The sequence below is a fragment of the Miscanthus floridulus genome, chromosome 9, assembly GCF_019320115.1.
Source record: "Miscanthus floridulus cultivar M001 chromosome 9, ASM1932011v1, whole genome shotgun sequence".
NCBI lineage: Eukaryota > Viridiplantae > Streptophyta > Magnoliopsida > Poales > Poaceae > Miscanthus > Miscanthus floridulus.
Genome location: NC_089588.1, coordinates 10,226,339 through 10,239,549, shown reverse-complemented (window position 1 = coordinate 10,239,549; position 13,211 = coordinate 10,226,339). Strand labels below are relative to the sequence as shown.

At 47.6% G+C, this 13,211-nt stretch overlaps 1 pseudogene; it reads left to right on the top strand.

The window, feature by feature from the left end:
- The first annotated feature begins 2,606 nt into the window (after positions 1-2,606).
- On the top strand, positions 2,607-9,333 carry LOC136483251 (tryptamine hydroxycinnamoyltransferase 1-like; annotated as a pseudogene).
- The last annotated feature ends 3,878 nt before the right edge of the window (positions 9,334-13,211 follow it).

Here is a 13,211-nt window from a genome sequence, read left to right as displayed (position 1 = left end):
TGTGAGATCATATGAAAAAGATACATTTTTTCTAAGATTGCGCCTTGTTGTAGTTGGGTTGAACTTCTAGTGAGGCCAAAAAAGATATATACCGTATTTAAAAAATAGGATATCCTGAACAAAAACTGGAAAAGTAGAAAACGGTCGGGATAACATCTAAACCGTTTTCATCCCGTTTTCAAATTTGGCATACCATATTTCGTACCGATTTCGGATTTGTCTGCAAATACGAGTTCAATAAGCAAGTCAAATGTAGAAAATGATGCGGGATGTTACAGGATATATCCTGACCGTTTTCATCCTAGAAACGACGCACCCTTAAACTTGCTGAAGCTCTAGTTTGGTGATGTGGGGCTTGAGTCACCCATACACCATTCATCTCATCTGTGTTGATGGAAAATGATGGAACAGGACTTCGTCGGCAAACTCATGCAATGCAGCATGGTATGGCAGGGCCACGGTCTAGGCAGCAAACAAACATGCCCTAAAACACAAACCATGGTATGGCAGGGCTGAAAATTGGTCGTCTACAGCCGTGTAGACTCACAGGCAGCAAGAAAAGATGGTTCACGGAGCTAGACTTGGAAGACGAACTGTAGACCGTCCATGGTGCCGCCGACTGCGAGTGCCAGGCCTACGGCGCATGCCGCCATCGAGCATCACGTTCACCACCGAGCACCGCACCACTTGCCACACACACTCGCTCCAAACCAGACCGGCCGGATTGCAAGTGTGCATTGGAACATGCAGATTGTTCAGTAGAGAGACAGAGAGATAGATACATAGATAGATAGATCGGCAGGACTAGCGTCTGGACGTCTGAACGGACGCCCATCGGACGTTGCTCTGTTTCCACGTGTAGTGAGCGGATGGTGTAGACCTCAGCTTGCTATAGGGCCACCATGCAGGCATCGCGCCGCCGTTGGGCTCACCCAAGGCCATCCACCTCGATCCGTGGGCGACTGCGCGCTAGTCGGGTATGGTTTCCCTGTCCAGCTCGAACTGCTACGACAAAGGAGATGGAGGGAAGGGAAGGGAAGGGAGGGAGGGAAGGGAGAGGAGGGTGAGGCGCGTCATGCGAGGAAAGCCGTTGTAACGCCATTGCGACATGTGCAACACCAGAGTAAAAAAACATGTGCAACACCAGATCTACTTTTGAAATATCTAGATAAAGCATTTGTAACATACGCCTGAATACAGATGAAACACATAAAACATACACTTAAAACATGCGTGTATAGCCATTGCAATATGTGCACCACCAAGATCTACTTTTGAAATATCCAGATGAAGCATTTGCAACATATGTCTGAAACACGTAAAACACTTAAAACATAGGCTTGCAACATGTGTATATTGTCATCGAAACATATGCAACATCTCAGATCTACTTTCGCAACATCCAGATGCAACATTTGAAACATAACTTTGAAACGTTTGAAACACTTTAAACACAGTGTTCGTCGTGCGGCCACGGCCTATTTGGTGGGATTGAAGTGGCAACGACGAAGAAGGAGTAGGCCGAGGAGGCCCAGCCGAGCAGGAGGCCAAGGAAGGCCGCCGCCTAGAGGGGCCCCGCGAGGAGCGCCATCTCCTAGGCCGCCCCCACACGCCGTGCGCTGTTGTAGCACCCTCGCCACCACCGACAGCACGAATCCATCGGAGCCGACTGACAGTCCAATGATGGCATGGGGACGGACACGGTCGTGCCTGTGTGGTGGGGTGGGGGTGGGGTGAGAGAGGAGATGGGGCACGTGGCACAGCGCAAGATAGAGCATGGCGCGAGATGGGGGGAGCCAAGCATCGCGTGCGGGATGGGGCTTGAGCGATTGACGGTTGAAGGCAGCAGCAGCGTCACGGGCGGGACTGGGCTTGAGCGAGCGACGGATGAAGGCAGCTGCAGCTAGCGCGGACGGGGATCTTTTTTCTTTTCTTTTATTTCCTTTTTTCGAGAGCGCGTCCGGATGGGGTCACGGGACGGACGTCCTTATCGTATTATTATCATAGGTAGATAGATAGATAGATAAACAGATAGACAGACTGTCGGTCCCTAGCTGCAAGATAGATAGATAGATAAACAGATAGACAGACTGTCGGTCCCTAGCTGCAATGCTGCATACAACTGCTGCCGGCGCCACCACCGTCTCCATCGTCTCCAGCTAGCTGTTGCACTCTCACAATGCAAGTCGGGATCGATCACAAATTAAAGCCGCTAAACTATACTCACAAGTCATTCACTCTCGAGAGCTAGCTAGTAGACCGTCCATGGTGCCGCCGACCATGAGCGCGAGGCCTATTGCACGTGCACATGCCGCCATCGAGCATCATGTTCACCACCGAGCACAGCACCACTGATCCATCGAGATGAACCGCGCCCACTCGCTCCAAAACTGACCGGCCGGTTTGCAAGTGTCAAGTGTGCATTGGAACATGCAGGTTGTTCGGTAGAGATAGATAGATTGGTCTATCCATAGATCGATCGGTAGACAGATATATAGATAGACAGACTGCCATTGCCTAGCTGCATATTCACAAATTAAAGCCGCTTCAGTATACTCACATGTCACAAGTGCTAGCTAGTAGTTCACTCTCGAGAGCTAGCTAGCATGGACGTGCAGGTGCAGCGGAGCTTCGTGATACCCGCGCCGCCGTCGGAGCCGTCGACGGAGGTGCCGCTCACGGTGTTCGACCTCGTCGCGCCCACCTACCACGTCACCGTGCTGTACGCCTACGCCGCGCCCAACCCCACCAACGTGGCCCTCCTCGACGCGCTAGCCGCCACGCTCCCGCGGTTCCCGCTCCTCACTGCACGCCTCGTCGACGACGAGCCACGCCGCCGCCCGTTCTTCGTCACGGGGAGGGGCGGCGCGGGCGCGCTCGTGGTCGAGGCCACGGTGCCGTCCGCGTTCTCGGACCACCTCCCGCTCGCGCCCGCGACGGAGCTCGCGAGCCTGCACGTGCCAGTCGGTGGTGGCGGCGATGACGCCGCGCCGCTGCCGCCGCACCTGCTCATGCTCCAGATCAACCGCTTCGCGTGCGGGGGCCTCGTCATCGCTTCGTCCGCGCACCACCAGGCCGCCGACGGCTACTCCATGTCCACATTCTTCCACGCGTGGGCCGACGCCGTCCGCGCCAAGAACAACGGCGCTAAGCCACCACTCGACGACGGCGGTCTGCTACCACCAAGGTTTTAAATCTCCGGCTATAGCCTCCGCTATCTCCGGCTATAGCTGTTTGAGAAGGATTTAGCTAAATTTTTTCATATACAAGTTAGCCCTTAGCTGCCGCTATAGCCCGATATAGCCGGCTATAGCCTGTTTTTGGACATAGAAAGCTAAATTGCTTAGCCGGCTATTTAAAACCTTAGCTACCACCGGCGCCGTACGGCCCGGGCGCCATCGTGCCACGGCACCGAGTTCCTACGCCCCGAGGACGCCGCCGCCAGCAGGCCGGTACCGCACCGCGTGGACCCTTCCGAGATCACCAACGTGCTGCTGCACCTCCCGAGCGAGTTCGTGGCGGGGCTCAAAGCGGTCACTGCGCCGGAGAACCGGTACACGACCTTCGAGACCGTGTCCGCGCACCTGTGGTGGAAGATCACGCTGGCGCGCGGCCGCGTCGACGACGCGTCGCGCACGGCGCTCTACGCCTCGGTGGACGGCCACGCGCGCCTCGGCGCCGACACCGTGGCGCGGGGCTTCTTCGGCAACGTGGTCCTTGTAGGATATAGGATCAAAGATCACACGCTCATACAGTGGCTAATCCTAACCGGATTATGGATCAAATGTAAAACAGGCACTGAACACTGAAGAACATAGGAGAACTATCGGCTGACAGAGCTCTTTTACTCAGATGTTTGTGAACAGCACATGACGATTACAAATGAGCCTGCTTGGACAAGCTACTTATACCAGTAGCAAACTCACGCACTAATCTTAGCAAATCAACTGCCTAAACATAGGCTAAACACACTTAAATGATAACTGCAACTCGACACAGGATAACGTGGGCGCGGTCACCACACCACTGTCTTCGGCTGATTCAAACTTACCCAGTTCCCGCCTTGACAGTCACATTCAGTAAACCTCCACGCTTCCTTTGAGCTGCTCCATCTGTCAGACTTGGTGTATGCAGGATTACACTCAACATTCTCCCCCTTAATCCTGTAATACACTGAGATCTCTAACACCAAGCAAATGCCTCATCACCATCAGACTTCCAGCTGCAAGAGCCTTTGTCAGTGAATCTGCCTTCTGCTCTGCTGTTCCAACTCTCTTTGCAACAATTTGTTCCCTTTCAATGCACTCTCTGATGAAATGATACTTGGTATCTATATGCTTGCTTCTCCCATGAAACACAGGGTTTTTCATCAGTGCAATAGCAGAATTATTGTCAACATACAGTGCCACCACTTTTCCCTTTGCTGAAGTCAACTCACTTAGCAAATTTCTGAGCCATATAGCCTGCATAGCTGCTGCTGTTGCTGCCATAAACTCAGACTCACAAGATGATAAGGCCATTGTCTTCTGTTTCTGTGAACACCAAGTAATCAAATTACCATTCAAGTAGAATGCCATACCCCCAGTGCTCCTTCTTCCAACCAAATCTCCAGACAGATCACTGTCAGTGTACCCCACTAACACCTCTTCACCTCCAACTTGAGTATATACAAGTCCCATCTCAATTGTTCCTTTGAGATACCTCAATATCTGCTTGATTGCTCTCATATGCATTACTGTAGGTCTTTTCATGAACCTGCTAGTCATCCCAACTGAATATGCTAGGTCTGGTCTTGTATGCAGCAAATATCTCAAACATCCCACCATTTTCCTATATTCGGTTGCATCCACAGGCTCACCACTCTTATCTTGGTGAAGCTTGATCCCTGGATCCATTGGAATCTTGGCTGGGTTACAATCACCCATGCCAAACTGACCCGGTATCTTCTTCGCATAGCTAGACTGTTTTATTGTGATGAAATCAAGCTGCTGATCAACCTCAATACCCAGATAAAATGATAGTAACCCCATATCACTCATCTCAAATTGAGTTGTCATTTCTGTCTTGAACTTCATGATTTCAGCTGGATCACTTCCTGTCACAATCAGGTCATCTACATATACACCTAGAATCACTGCATTTCTTCCTGTTCCCCTTGTATGCACAGCAGACTCACAAGCACACTTGGTGAAATTCAAGCTTTTCAGACTCTTGTCAAGCTTCACATTCCAAGCTCTTGGAGCTTGCCTGAGACCATACAATGCCTTGCTGAGTTTCAGTACACATTTCTCCTTCCCTTTCACCTCAAAACCTTCAGGTTGAGAAACATACACCTCCTCTTCAAGATCACCATTGAGAAATCTTGTTTTCACATCTAGATGATGCACCTGCCAGCCTCTGTTAGCTGCTAATGCCAAGATCATCCTCGCTGTATCAAGTCTAGCAACTGGCGCAAAGACTTCTTCAAAATCAATTCCCTGTTTTTGAACATACCCCTTTGCTACCAATCTTGCTTTATACTTGATTATTTCTCCTTCTGCATTTTTCTTTAATTTAAACACCTATTTAAGACCAATGGGTCTTTTCCCAGGTGGAAACTTAACCAGTTCCCAAGTCCTATTCTTTGTAATTGACTGCAGTTCATTTTTCATGGCTGCTTGCCAATTTTCATCACCAGCAGCATCTTTGTAGCAACTAGGTTCCTCCATTATTGCTAACAAAGCCTCAGTATCTGAATCCAACTCTATTTCTTCAGTCATCTCATATATCTCATTCAAGTTCTTGAACCTGACTGGACTCTCCTCTGCACTACTAGCAGAGCTTTGTCCAACTGAATGTGACTGTTCACCAACTAGACTTGCTGAAGAATGTGCTGCATTCACTGCTGATGCATTTGCAGAATTTCCATTTGAGTGATTAGGAGTGACTGCTACTGCCTCATTTTCTGTTGTATCACCAGAATATTGTAGTTGATCCGGCAATACACTGCCTTGATTTTCTGTACTGTTTGATGCTCCCCCTGACACTAACTGTGCCTGTTGTACATCATCAGTACCATTTACAGTGTCCATTACATACCTTCCTCCCTCGGACACATCATCAACTTGAAAATCAGCTGATATATCCTCAACTGAGTTGTCTGGCCAATTCCATGGCTGTTTTTCTTCACACACAATGTCTCTACTGACAACAATTTTGTTGTCAGCCACATCAAGCAATCTTTAAGTGTGGACCAGCAACTCTGACATGAGCAGTGCTTCCAAACACCTTCAGAAAATCCCAGGTTTGGTTTTCTTCCCCACCAACCCTCGAAAGGTGTTTTATCTGCCATTGCCTTAGTGGGCAATCTATTTAGCAAGTAAATTAAATGTCTCACAGCTTCACCCCAAAGCTTTCCTGGCATATTCATACTTTTCAACAGAGACCTTGCCATCTCCATCACTGTTCTATTTTTCCTTTCTACAACCCCATTCTGCTGTGGATAGTATGGTGTAGTCAAGTGTCTCTGAATTCCAGCTTTCTCATAAACATCTCTGAATGCTGCTGCAAGGAATTCTCCCCCCCCCCCTGTCAGATCTTAATGCCTTAATTTTTTCCCTAGTAACATTCTCAGCTTCAGCTTTGAATTTTACAAAAGCATCAAGAGCCTAATCCTTGGATTTCAACACATACACATAGCACCATCTTGAATAATCATCAATTAGCAACATAAAATATTTATTCCCACCAGCAGTTGTTGGAGTAATTGGGCCACACAGATCAACATGAACTAATTCTAGCTTCTTCTATGCTCTCCACTTTGCTACTCCAGGGTATGATACTCTTGTCTGTTTAGCTGCTAAACAAGCTCTACATAACTAATCTGGGTGTGCAATTGCAGGGACACTAGCTGCCATGCCTTTATTAGCCAAGAGTTTCATTGAGTTAAAGTTTACATGACCCAATCTACCATGCCACAACCATGCCTATTCAGTGACACTAGAGAGGAAACAAACAGGTACTGCTATCTTCAGTTCAACTTTGTAAAGTCTATTTTGTGTTCTACCAACTCTCATGATCAATCTACAGGGATTTTTCTCACAGACCTCTATGACATCATCATCAAGTAGTATTCTATGACTAGTTTCAGTTAACTGACCTAGGCTAATTAAATTACTTCTCAGCTTTGGTATGAAAAATACCTCAGTAAGAGCCCATTGGTCACCAGTTTTACACTGAAACAATATTGTCCCTCTGCCCTTGATCTCGACAGTTGATCCATCACCAAACCTCACTTTGCCAGTGACTCCTTCATCAAGTGAACTAAATTTACCCAAATCTCCAGTCATGTGGTTACTTGCTCCATTATCAAGATACCACATGTCTCCTAATGAATCACCTCCACCAGTCAGATGCAGTTCTGGCATCACCCCTCCCTCTTGCAGATACACTTTCTCCCCCTTGCTTTCTGAGACAACACTTTCAGTCTCTGCAAGCATGAGAGCTTGAGGCTCCTTGCCTTCATCTACACGAGCATGATGTGTCTCCTTCCTTGCTTCAGGACACCTGTTGGCATAGTGTCCATACTTGTGGCACTTGAAACACTTTATGTGGCTTTTGTCTCTGGTGCCTCCAGCTCCATCTCTCCCAGATGAGTCACCACGGCCACCCCGACCTCTACCACGGCCATGACCTCGACCCCGGCCGCCACCACTTCCTCTCTCTGAGGATTCACCTCCCCCAGACTTCTTGTATCTTGACTCCCACTCATCCTGGGTCAACAGCAACTGACCGCTGCTATTGTTGCTCACGGATCCTGCTCCCTGCTTCATCCGTTCTTCAAATGCCTTCAGTCTCCTGACAGCTTCATGAAAGGCAAGTTTGGACAAATCATAAAATTGCTCGATCCCGGCTATGACGTTGATGTAACGATCAGGCACGGTGTCGAACAATTTTTTCACAAGCGCTGCATCATCCAGAGTCCATCCAAGATTACTGTACTTGACTGACATAGCTGTCAGTTTTCCAGTGTACTGATCAAGCGACTCCTCTTCCTTCATCTTCAACCCATCGAACTCACTCTTCAAGGTTTGCAACCGTGCATCCCGCACTCGAACTGCTCCCACGAACCTTGCCTTCAAAGAGTCTCAAACTTCTTTTCCACTCTTCTTTGTGGCAACTTGCATCAGCAAATCATCAGGCAAACACTGAAGCAAGTGAGATCGAAGCTTCCTATCCTTGCCTGCAACTGTCTCCGACTGCTTCTCCGCCGAAGTGCCCTTCGGCAGCTCCACAACCTCCCACCACCCTTGATCCTCCATGATCGCCTGCGCCCGGATGCACCAACTAGTGTAGTTCATCGCCGTCAGGGACGGGAAGACCTGATGATGGCCGCCGCCGCTGACTCCCCGCGAACCATCTCCTCCCGAGGACGACATGGACTCAACTTTGTGGTATTTGTGGACTCAATTGTATGATCTATGTCTCTGATACCAAATGTAGGATATAGGATCAAAGGTCACACGCTCATACAGTGGCTAATCCTAACCGGATTATGGATCAAATGTAAAACAGGCACTGAACACTGAAGAACATAGGAGAACTGTCGGCTAACAGAGCTCTTTTACTCAGATGTTTGTGAACAGCACATGACGATTACAAATGAGCCAACCAGTTAACACGGGTGCTTGGACAAGCTACTTATACCAGTAGCAAACTCACGCACTAATCTTAGCAAATCAACTGCCTAAACATAGGCTAAACACACTTAAATGATAACTGCAACTCGACGGAGGAGAACGTGGGCGCGGTCACCACACCACTGTCTTCGGCTGATTCAAACTTACCCAGTTCCCACCTTGATAGTCACATTCAGTAAACCTCCACGCTTCCTTTGAGCTGCTCCATCTGTCAGACTCGGTGTATGCAGGATTACACTCAACAGTCCTCACGGCGAGCGCGGCCACCAGCACCAGGGACCTGGCCCGGGGCACCCTCGCCGACGCGGCGGCGCTGGTCCGAGCGGGCGTGCGCGCGCGCGACCGACAGTACTTCCAGTCGTTAATCGACTTCGGGGAGCTGCACGGCGGCGAGGAGCTGGAGCCCACGGTCGGGGACGACGACAACGTCCTGCTGCCGGACGTGGACTCCGACAGCTGGCTGCACCTGGACCTGCACCGCCTGGACTTTGGGTGCGGCGGACGGCTCGCCGGGATCCTGCCGGCGAAGGTCCCGCTGGACGGGGCGGTGGTGCTGATACCCAGCCTGCGGAAAGTGGGTGGGGTGGACGTGTTCGTCGCACTCTGGGAGAAGCATGCAAAGGAGCTTATGAACATTGCTTACACCATGGACTAGGGCATCCATGAGTCCCGTGCCAGCATCAGCGTGACGTATACAAGCAGAGTCAAAACATGTATATGTGGCGACCCAACATTTGATCAGATTTTGTAGAAAAATTGCAAGAAGATCAAATTGATATTATTTATTTTTCTATAAAATATGTTTTGATGGAGCATTTGTTTGGTCGGGTTCTAGCAGGAGCTAAGCGTCTAATTAACTGTCTTCTTAGCTTAGGAATAGCTACAACATCTTAAAGCCTTCGATGTGTTTACGATTCTGTTCCTCATGGCTTAAGCTGTAATAAGCTCCGACTTTTCTCCTGGCACTAGCTATGGTGACATGTGTTGTGCGATCAAACAATTCAGGTTCTTCTATCATACTCCTTCCGTTCAAAAAAAAATACAATCATAGGAACCGTATGGGCCAAACTAGCCATATTTATAGTAAATAGTATTCGCATTTATGTCTCTAAATAGATTTATCATAAAAATATATAATTCTATAACTAATATAACGATACTTATTTGTACCATGAATGTTAGTACTTTTTTATATAAGTTTAGTTAAAGTTGAAATAGTTTGACTCCTTAGAAAACGAAAATTGCATTATTTTTATGAACAGATGGAGTACAAGCACAACGAGTCAACGATATGCATCACCACCCTAGTGAGGCTGTACTCCAAATTAACCCAAAGTGAGTAATGTTGCTGCTGGCAATCGCATGGTCCAGCGTGGGGATTTAACCAAGAGGCGGGGATGGATATTGGACGAGAAGGACAGAGGCCTTCCCCAACCATCAAGTCCCACCCCAATCCAGAACGGAATGGATCATACGACAAGTTATTATCGTTACAAGAGGCCTAGAAGAAATTTATTATCGTCGTGTTCGTTTGGCTGATAAGCCATGGCTGAAAGTACTGTTGACTGATTTGTTGTGAGAGAAAAATATTGTTCGTTGGCTAAAAAAAATATGGCTTATAAACTAAGCGAACAGGGTGTATATCAGGATACAACAGTGAGGCCCCACAGCTGTGAGCAAGCCACTATCGAAGGGATGCGAGCCAAAGGCCCTGTTTGCTTCGCTGAAAAACTATGGCTGAAAGTACTGTTCGTTGATTCGTTGGGAGAGAAAAACATTGTTCTTTCGATGAAACAGTACGGCTCATAAGACAAGCGAACAGGACCAAAGTCCACACCGCTTTGGAGGGCCACACTCCCAACTGTGGGAGGATGCTATTGGGCATCTAAATGCAGCTCTGGACGGGATAAGCGATGAATCAAATCTGAAGGAGTGGCCCGTGACAAGCCACAACCAAAGATAAAGTCAGAAGAACTAGAGGGTTATGGACAAGAAATGCCCTTGCTTTGCTGAGGGATCAAGAAAAAAAAAACTCCAAGCTTCTGAAGAAAGGAAAAGTTTGGCCCAGCCAAAAGCTCTTAGGTTGCAGGAGCTAGCAGATGCGTGAAGAAATCAGCCCAAGGGACTGAAATGTCTTATTGAGAGTTTTGAAGGCCCAGCAGCAAAGAACTTGGGCTAAAGCCTCACTGCATCTGGATTTTGTTTAAAGCCCAGCCCACTAGTGGCAATGAAGCAAACACTGGGTCAACTGACAGCTCTAAAAGCTCCACAGAAGCACAATTGTTGACCCTGATTAACATCCTCCATCTGCACATCAGCCTGATTCAAGAGAGCATCCAACACAGGGGCCCATGTTCCATGCACTAGTAGAGAACAGACCTTTGATCCTCAGTTAAAATGGGCTCTAGTCCCGGAATTTTGTGCGCCCGGGACTAGAGATACCTTTAGTCCCGGTTGGTGGCTCTAACCGGGACTAAAGGTCCTTGCCCAACGGCTACTGCGCCAGACAGAGGTGGCAGGTACCTTTAGTCCTGGTTGGAGCCACCAACCGGGACTAAAGGTATACTTTTACTCCCGGTTGGTGGCTCCAACCGGGAGTAAAGGTCTATTCCCGGGCCGTGGCTGCGCCTGGGGTTGGAAAGTTACCTTTAGTCCCGGTTGGAGCCACCAACCGGGACTAAAGGTCCCCCCTTTATATCCCGGCCGTTTCCTTCCTCCCCGAGCCCGAGCTCAGCACATTTTGAAGCTCACTGCAGTAGTGTTCTTGCTTCCTCCCTCCCTCCATTGTTCCTCCATCCATTCTTCGATTCCTCCGTCGATTCTTCAGTTGTAAAGGTTACCGATCTCATACTCTCATTTTTCACCATTGTCTTATCTCATTTTGTTCACTATATATATATATGGTTCTTTATTGTGGTTTTTTCATTTGTAAGCAATTTGAGCTCAAAATCACTTCAAGCTTGCATATTTACATGAAAGAAGGTTAAAGTAGCTAGTTGAACTTGCGGACCGTGTTCATCTCGGCGACCATGTTCTCTGCCGAGCGGTAACGGACGTCAAGGAGGAGCTTTGATTCTATGAGGGAGCGCGGCAACGGTCGTGGAAGATCGTGTTCCCTTCCTCGTAGAATCAGAGCTCTTCCGTGGCAAGTACGGTGCCGTCCGGTGGAGAAATGCTCGCCGAGATGATCACGTAAGCAAGTTCAACTAGTACGGATGGTTATTTATTCACATGTCCCGATATCGTCACAGTAGTCTGTCAATCACCGTACTTTTATTTTAACTTTTTATGAAATGAAAAACTTAAAAAATAGTTAGAAAAATATAGAAAATCCGTACTAGTTGAACTTGCGGACCGTGTTCAGCTCGGCGAGCATGTTCTCTGTCGAGCGGTAACAAACATCAAGGAGGAGCTTTGATTCTACGAGGGAGAGCGACAACGGTCGTGGAAGACCGTGTTCCCTTCCTCATATAATCGGAGCTCTTCCTTGACCAAGTACGGTGCCGTTCGGTGGAGAAATGCTCGCCGAAATGATCACATAAGCAAGTTCAACTAGTACGGATGATTATTTATTCACATGTCCCGATATCGTCGCAGTAGTCTGTCAATCACCGTACTTTTTATTTTAACTTTTTATGAAATGAAAAACTTAGAAAATAGTTAGAAAATTATAGAAAATCCGTACTAGTTGAACTTGCGGACCGTGTTCAGCTCGGCGAGCATGTTCTCTGTCGAGCGGTAACGGACATCAAGGAGGAGCTTTGATTCTACGAGGGAGAGCAACAACGGTCGTAGAAGACCGTGTTCCCTTCCTCGTAGAATCGGAGCTCTTCCTTGACCAAGTACGGTGCCGTCCGGTGGAGAAATGCTCGCCGAGATGATCACGTAAGCAAGGTCAACTAGTACGGATGGTTATTTATTAAAACATGTTTTTGAGCTATAATGTATTAAAAAATGAGTATAGAGATATAGATAATTTTATAGTTTCTTAATTTTATTTGTTTATAAAATAAGAAATTTATAGTGTATTAAAAATGAGTATAGAGAGAAGATGACAACTGCTTCATTGTTTAGAGATATAGATAATTTTATAGTTTCTTAATTTTATTTGTTTATAAAATGAGAAATTTATAGTGTATTAAAAAATGAGTTTAGAGAGTAGATGGCAACTGCTTCCGGGTCCTCGGCCTCTCATGGGTTTCCAAAGCGACTTAGGCCGGGCCTCCCTCTCATTCCATGTGGCAAGTGTCGTGATGAGACGAAGATTGTGATGGAGTACCGAGTGAAGAAAGAGGATCCCAACAAGGATCGTATCTTCTACAAGTGTCCGGATCGCAATGTGAGTTATTTTATCGTATTTAATGATTATGGTTAGTTTATACCTATTTTCATGATGGTTGTGATTAAAGTTCTAATTTTTTGTTTTAATTTCAGTGGGATGGCAGTGGACGATGTTTAGGCTTCTACTGGGAGGAAGAGTATGTTGAACTCGTGCAAAAATATCTTGCACAACAGGCAGATACGGCGGCTAAT